Source organism: Cyanistes caeruleus, chromosome 6, assembly GCF_971803275.1.
Source record: "Cyanistes caeruleus chromosome 6, bCyaCae1.hap1.1, whole genome shotgun sequence".
NCBI classification, from domain to species: Eukaryota; Metazoa; Chordata; class Aves; order Passeriformes; family Paridae; genus Cyanistes; species Cyanistes caeruleus.
In genome coordinates, this window is record NC_141706.1 from 58,981,222 (window position 1) to 58,989,243 (window position 8,022).

Here is an 8,022-nt window from a genome sequence, read left to right on the forward strand (position 1 = left end):
GGAGCTGCCTTTAAAAATAAACTGAGAAAACAGCCAAGCTGGAGGGCATCGCTCCTGTTTCCATGAGAACACATGGAACGCAGCCTGCCAGGGCAGCTCAGCTCTGGCCTTGGCTTTCTGACCCCGCTCTCACCCTGCAAGATTTCTCCCCAGCCTTTCCCTGCTTTTACCCACTTTCCTTCTTGAGGCTCCTTCGGGAGGACCCTTGCTGTGGCCCCTGCTCTTTGCAACCTCTCCTGCTGCCTCCTGAACCCTCCTGGGGCATCAAAGCCCCATCCTGCCACCACCAGCACCCCAAGGTATGGAGCACAAAGGGTCCCACTCCCAAAATGGCCAAAACTTGGAGGATAAAGCCCACTGCCTGAAACAATGAGGCTGGGAGTTCCAGACAGGGGTTCAGCCACACCTCTAGCAGGGTGATATTGCTGCCAGCACCTGGACTGGCACAGGGATCTGTCCTGAGCTGTGTTGGAGGATGGGGTCCCCTCTGATGCTCTTCTCATGCTGGTGACCTGCAGGAGGGACCAAGGTCTCCAGCTGCGAGTGGACCACAAGGCTTTGCACCTTTGACAAAATGCTTTTTACAGTCTTTTCCATTCCCAAGAGAAATTCTGCAGGAATTTTATATTTCTGCAGGAAAGGCAGCAGGGAGGAAAAAGTTCTCTTGAGACCTCTGTGCTTTATTTTTACTTTTGTTGTTGTTTTTATTTTAATCTTGAGGAAGGAACAGACTAAAAGGGGCAGAAATAAAATCCAGCTAGTTGGGACAAAAATACTTGGTTGAAATCCTTGCCCAGCACTGTGGGTGAGTTTGTATGTGAGAGAGACACTCAACTAAAGGAGGATTCCTGTATCTCAAACCAGGATTTTTTCGCTTTTCTCTGTGTTCTATCTGGAGAAGAAGAGTGACCAGGTTAACCCTCTGAAGAGGGTGAAGAGGACAACAGAGGATCATGTCCTTAGCAGAGGACCCTGTCCAAGAGCCACCTTTGTCACTCCCCAGCCTCAGCAAAGCAGCATCCTCCCTGCTGTGAGATGGGTCTAAGATACTGTCTGAGGGCTGGCTAAAAGCCTGAATGATGCTTTGCTAAATGCCACATTACAGAAGCACAAAGTACTGTTAGCACTAAGACTGGGATAAGCTGAAGGAGCAATCTTGTTTTCTTTTCCAAGACAGATTTTGAGATTTCCTCCACCTGGGTCAGCATCGTGTCCCCTCACCTGGGAGGAGGCAGGAGGCTTTTCTACTTTGTAAAGGAGATAAAATACTGTCAGGCTTCCATCTGCAGCTAAAACATGATTTAGCCTTATGTGTCATGCAGAGTATACTGCCATTGCTTAACAAAGATATATACATATCTAATTTCCTTCTGTTGCTTTGCAAGGATGCCAGTCTTAGTGTGGCCTGTAGTCTCTCACCACAGGTTACCCTTTCTGAGAGGTTCCTTTCCAAGTCCCAAAATCTCTCCCACTCAGTTCATTTGGAAACTGCAGCCCCTTGGCCACTGTGTCCAGGGTGCCAGTGTGAGCCTGGACTGGCCACCCCTGCCAGCACTCCAGGGCTTTCTCAGTGTGGAGGGAAGAACAAGACAGAGCATGTTGAGAAATAGTGAGGAAAGAATTATGCCAAATTCAAAGATTAGTGGTTGGCTTATTAGGTTTTCCCCTAAGCTCAGTATTAAGTAATTCTAAATGACCCATACAGAAATCAGAAGGGAGGATTAATAAAGTTTAATGGTGGAGGTTTGTGTTTGGAAATGTCATGGGACTGAAAGCACTGGCAAATAACGAAGTGTTTCTCCCCTCGCTGGTAGATGTTTCTTAGTATCTTAAAAATCTTTTACCCTCACTTGCTAGTTTTCTGAGTCTTCTTAGTAAGTGTTCCCATCCCTGTTCAGCCTCAAATAGCTCTTGGGTTTGCAAATGTATTTCATTGTTTCTCTGTATCTTTTTGATGCATTTATTCCAAATCCCTTTTAGGTAATCTAATTTCTGGGTTTGGTGGTCCCTGCTCAGGGCTGGCTTTAACTGGAAATGAATGAACTGAGCTGAAAGGCGACTCAGGTGAGCACTTAAACAACTCCTATAGAAGATGATGGCTCTCCAGGGAAGTTGTTCTTGGTGGAGGCTTCACTCTTGAACTAAGCTGTATGAAAATAATCTCTATGTGGCCATGTCAATGGCAGTGGAAGTTATCTTAAAAGAGAAGAAAGTTGTACAGGTACCCCAGGAAAGTCCAGGCTGATGGAGAACGTACACTAACCACAAAAACATGTTATTGCTGGTTTTGACACTGATTTATATAAAAGTATTTGGAAAAGATACAGTGGCCATCTGCCTCTTTAGCTGACCCACCCCTTGCTGTAACTTCTCATAAATACTGTTACAGGGACAATCCTTTATTCCTTGTGAGGGAAAAGAAAATACAGGTTCAATCTGTTTTTAAAGCTGCATTTTATACCACATGCAAGGGTCTTGCCAGACACATGTTCTGGGGTGTCAAGCCCAAGCAGCAGGGCCACTTGAGGCAACTCCAAGGCATTTCCAGGGAGCAGGAGGGTGCTGCAGCCCCTGGAGACATCCTGGTACCCCCAGGAGAGGAGAGGGACATGATCTCTTTCTGACAGGGGGTAGCAGCTGAGGGCTGCATCCCAAAACATGCAATCCTCCTCCTGTGAGGATACAAGTGACCACCAGCACAAAATGGTGCTGAGCATCTGTGGCTGCCAGCAGGGAAAGAGGCTGGATGCTCCATGGATGGCTCCTGCAGCCTGACTGATGATTCCCAATGGTACTGGGGCCTGGTTCTGTCCAAAATTTAGGTTACTGTCAGGAAGTAATGAGCCAGGGCAGAGCCCTGTGCTGCCACAGGGACCCTTCCCTACTGACACACTCAGGATCCTGTCCCCTGTGCCAGGGGTGCTGCCCTGGGTCTGGCAGAGATGGATTGTCTCCATCCCATGCTGAGGTTGCCTCAGAACCTTGTTTGAGCTCAGCAGTGAGCCAGGCTGCTGCCTGCAATCCGAGGCAGACAGCTCCCCCCATGCTAAGCTGCAAGGTCTGTGTCCTGCTGACAAGTCTCTGCAAAGCACAGGGTTCATTGCAAAAAAAAAAAACTCCACACACAGAAAAAAAAGGCCAAACCACCAAGTAACAGAAAACATACAACCTGGGGCTCTGGGCTGGCCAGTCCCTGCTTGCTGGCTCAGCCTTGTGCCCAGGTGAGCCCTGCCCCACTTCACAGCACCCCAGGGAATGAGTTGGAGCAAGCACAGCAGTAAATGGGCAGTGGGAAGCTCAGCTGCTGCACAAGGTGGCTGCTGCTCAGGTGCAAGGTGTGAGTCCCAGCAGCTGCTGCATTAGATGGCTCTCACACAGCCCTGCCCAGGGCTGGCTGGAGCAGCCCTGCTGATGATCATCTACCTGGCTCTCTTCCACTTAATGCAGTCAGAGGGTGGCTTGCAGAGAGAAACAGTCTGTACAGTCACCACTGGCTGGGGACTCTGGCCAGGACTTTTGTGGTTGTGGGGAGGTGCGCCCATCCCCGGCACTTACCTCCTGCTGCTGGGACAGGGCTTCAAAGAGAGTTGGGAGGCAGGAAGCATGGCACAGTGGGAAGCTGTGAGCACTACTGTGGGCTGGGGATCAGCCTCTGGAGAGCCACAGGCAGATTTGGGAGGTGCCCAAGCACCTGGTGGGCACAGAAGTTGAGCACTGGGGCAGCTGGGCACACTGCAGCCCCTGCACATGTGGCCATGCACAGCTAACCTTGCATTCCCTCCTCAGCTCTCCTCGCCTTCCAGGACAGCTGTAAGAAACCCTCAAGCCTCTCCTGAAGCTCTCTGCAGTAGGAAACAGCTGAGCTGTTTGATTTCTCATGGCCCTTCTCGCTCTTTAGGCAAGTGCAAGGTTTGGGTCACTGCTGGGGCCCCACCAGCCATCCCTTGGTGGGAACAGAGTGTGCCACCCACCAGATGGAGGAGGGGAAGGGGTACTGGCAGGGCAAAGGGGGGACATGCCAGAGTCAAGGAAGGAGGTACTTACCCATTCCAACCACAAGGGAAAGAGCATTCTCAAGATGCTCATTCTCCCTTAAAATAATGGCTTATTTAAAAAGAAAGAAACAAAAAAAGCCAGCCATGACTCTCCCATGGAGAGGAGCTGAAACTCTGGGGCCATCCATCGCAATACTCTTCTCATACATATTCCCACAAGTATTTCTGGAGCCACCTCTCCCCAGACAAGTTCCAGCTTGGAGGCTGTTACAGCAACAATCCAAGACAATGCTATCTCGATGGCCTCTGCTGAACGCACTCGCTCATGGAGCAGAGCGGTTCCATGGCCCTCCTGTGTCCATTCCACCTGGAGACCTCTCCTCTCCTGCCCACCTGGACATTTCACTCACTGGCTCCAACACAGCCTCTGCATTGGCACTGCCAGCACAGGGTGGCCGTGCCGGCTTCCTGGAAATCGCAGGCACTGTGTGCCCGGCAGCCTGGGAATGCTGTCAGCCCCAGCAGAGATTAGTGATGATTCAGGGGATTTCACCACAGCCTGTAGGGAGACCGGCCAGTTTCTGTGGGCAAACCACAAGGCCTCAGTGAAACACCAGGTTCCCTGCCTGAAACGGCTTCACCAGCTGTGCCCCAAAGCGACCTCGTTTGCATCTCACTGCCTCCAGCCTGTCCTGGCCAGCTGGGACAGCGCAGCAGGAGAAGTCACCTCTGTGCCAAAGACAGTGCCCAACCTCCATCGGCTCCCATGGGCAGAGCTGGCACTAGAGCTGAACCCTCCAGCTTCGCTGCAGTTTGGATGTGCAGCAGCATTTGAACTGCAAAGGGACACTGTTTACACCCCAGCAAACCTGTCCTTGGTGTATGTGCTCACTGTTCTGCTGGACCAGGCATGGGGTTTCAGGTGAGTTCATTCAGTAATTTTCCAGTCTCACTCTTTCCCATGTAATCCAGGAAAGCTTTGCTGTGCTTCAGTGCTACCATCAAACACCATCACAACAAGTCACTGCAAAAATATAAGCTGACACTTCCAAGGTCTTCCAGGTTATTCTCAGTTTCACTCTCTGGTCATCAATAATGGATGTGGAAAAAGCAACCAGACTGCAGCTGTCAGCCAAACCTCACATACACCTGCACGAAACACATGGAAAAGCTGAGGTCTTTGCAAAGATCTGGAGCTTGGATGTATCTGGTAAATTAAACTTCAGTTCTGGTTTTATTCTGAAATTGCATTGAAGAAAGCTCAGGGTTGCCCATTATCGTGTATTTTTAGGTAAACTTTTCACATTCATTAAAAACTTCAACGTTAACATTTTTCTACCCTTTTTCCTGGGTGTTGAGCATGAAGCATTTTGCCCTTTTTAAAGTTTAATTCATATATATATATATATATATACGTGTATATGTATATAAATGGTTTCTCAGAGTCTTAGTCACTGGCTGAAGGAGAAAAACAAAAATCTTTGATAGGTTTGGATGCATCTGAGCTTACTTTTACTCTGTTTGATACTGCAGAATTTCCCTGCTAATTGTCAATCCCAGGCTGAGCTCACGCTGCCTATTTGATCACTAGACTCACACTGTGGGTGTAGCAGGTACTGCTTCTCACCTGGCACATTCAGTCTGGCTTTGTGCAGCATTTGGACAAAAAAAAACATCCACGTGGTGTTTCAAAAAGTGGGGGAAGCCCAGTGGTTCAGTACTGACACCTCTGGCAGCCCTCCCCTCATGGCTGGTGAGGTACTGTGGGACTGGGAGTCCAGGGCAAGCAGCCCATATGGGCCATGAACTGGTCAGGGGCTTGTGTGATTTCTGTGTAAGAAAATAAACCTAGCATGTTATAACCAAGGGAAGAGGGTCAAGCAATGCAAGAGGCCCAGCTGTGATTAGTTTCTCATCTTGTGCTGTGGGGTGTTCTCCATGGCTGGGCTGGACTCCCCCCCCCACTGCAGACAAAGCCCAACAGAGCCCCACAATGGCGGGGAAACGCCCTGCCCCACTGGGGGAGAGCTGGAGAAAATGTCACCCAGGCTATTTCCAACTTTTTAACTATGTGTTTTTTTAGGAGGAGGAAAGGCAGACTAGCCAGAGGAATGTGAAGCAGCCAAAGGAGCCTGCTGGCCTGCTGCTTCCCCAGGGGAAAAGCAAAGCAAACAGGAGATGAAAAGCCTGTGATGCCATCTCCATCCTCAGAAGAGTGCCTTGCCTACCACACTACCACATTTCTTGTGTGTGGGTGGGTGGGTGGAGAAAAGAACAAAGATCACTCAAAGTCTCTGCTCAAGTTATTCCATGTTGCGTAAAAACATGGTAATGCTCATCTGAGGACAGGCTGGAGCCTAAACCCTCCCAGGTGAGTGCTGGAGACATTAGGCAATAGCACCTTCCTTTTCCTTCTTGGCCTAGCAGTGGATGCTGAGCAGCAAAATGGAAAGCTGGAAGAAAGCATTGCCCTGCCCTAGACTGTGGTTGGAGCTGTGCAAGAATCCTCTGCAGAGAGCAGGACTCAAGCAGGAACCTCCTGTGCCCCAGGCAGAGCACTCATCAGGCATCCAGCAGGAAAAAGCACCTTGCTCCATCCCTTGTTTTTGTGAGAGGCACACGGGTTGGACACCTTGTCCCAGGAAGCAGGAGCCTCCCTGAAGCTGCTCAGGAAGCAGCCATCCTGTCCCCTCACCTGGGCACAAGGGAGTGTGCAGGGAGCTTGATCACTTGGCTGAGGGCTGAGCCTCCCACACCAGGGCCGAGCCCAGGACCGGAGCCGTGCTGCTGCGTCCACAAGAGGGTGAGACACCATGAATCATTTTCCAGTATATAGCACCAAAGTGGGATAAGGAGCATTTATGCTGGCAGTGAGTGTAACATGAGAGGCAAATGGTTTCCCAAGCAGCTTCTCTTCTTGAGCAAGAACCCTGGGGTGCCAGCAGGCAGCGTGCTGCCCCGTGCCACGTATCCAGAGGCAAGGCTTGGCACCACACCAGCCAGGGCTGGGCAGCTGCTCCCTGAGGGAAGCAGAAACAGTTAGGAGATAAATGTTATGAAAAACAGAAATTTCTCTTTAAAACATTATAAAAGCGATGCATGTCTCACTGCACCCAAGGGACAACGTGCCAGCCTGTAGGAGCAGGGGCAGCAGAACAGGACAACACAAGGGGCTGCCTCGCAGCAGCAGGATGGCACTGACCATCCTGCTCCCCAGTCTGTGGGGGAGAAAAGCTCAGCTGAAATGTCACAGGAAAGCCCCAAGACAGCCCAAAGGGCTCCTGGCTGTCCTCCTCCCCCAGCCCACACCCCCCACACTGCTGGGACCAACAGAGCAGTCCCCACACCGGGCCTGGTGAGGACACTGCCATCACCATAGAGTGTGATGGGAGAAGGAGCCACATGGCTCCTTTCCAAAAGCTACGAGACACACGTGGTTAATTGCAAGTTCCCTGGACAAAGCACAGGACTGACTGATAACCTTCGTCTCCCCTCCTGGGTTTAAGGCCAAGCACCCCCATGGCAGCCTGCCAGCACCTGTCACCATTTTGAGCGCCCAGGGCACAGGCAAGGGTCTGCTTCATACAATCCACGATGGGCAGCCAAGGCACAAGGGTGAGTAACGCCAAAGACAAAACCAAAGCTTTTAATGTGAGGAGGCAGGAGCTTTAATTTCTCTCTTGATCAGAGGTTTTTAGCAAGTCCCACCTGGGGCTGGTCAGAGTGTCCAGCTTTTGCCAGGACACATTCTTTCTCTGAAACATTTGCAATTGCTTTGTACAAGCTGAAACAAAAGCATGGTCGCATGGCAGCAACACGAGGGAACACAGCAAAGGTAGTGGGTGGGAAAGAAAACCAATTAAAATAAGTATTTTCTAGTTGGATGCAGGCATTAAATACTGGCTTGCTGCTTTGAGCACAATTGTTTAGCCAGCTACAGGTACTGTCTGAGAGTGCAGGGACTCGGGGGTTGAAAGCAGACAGATCTAACAGCTCTGATGGGTTAAGAATATAGAAACAAGATGCA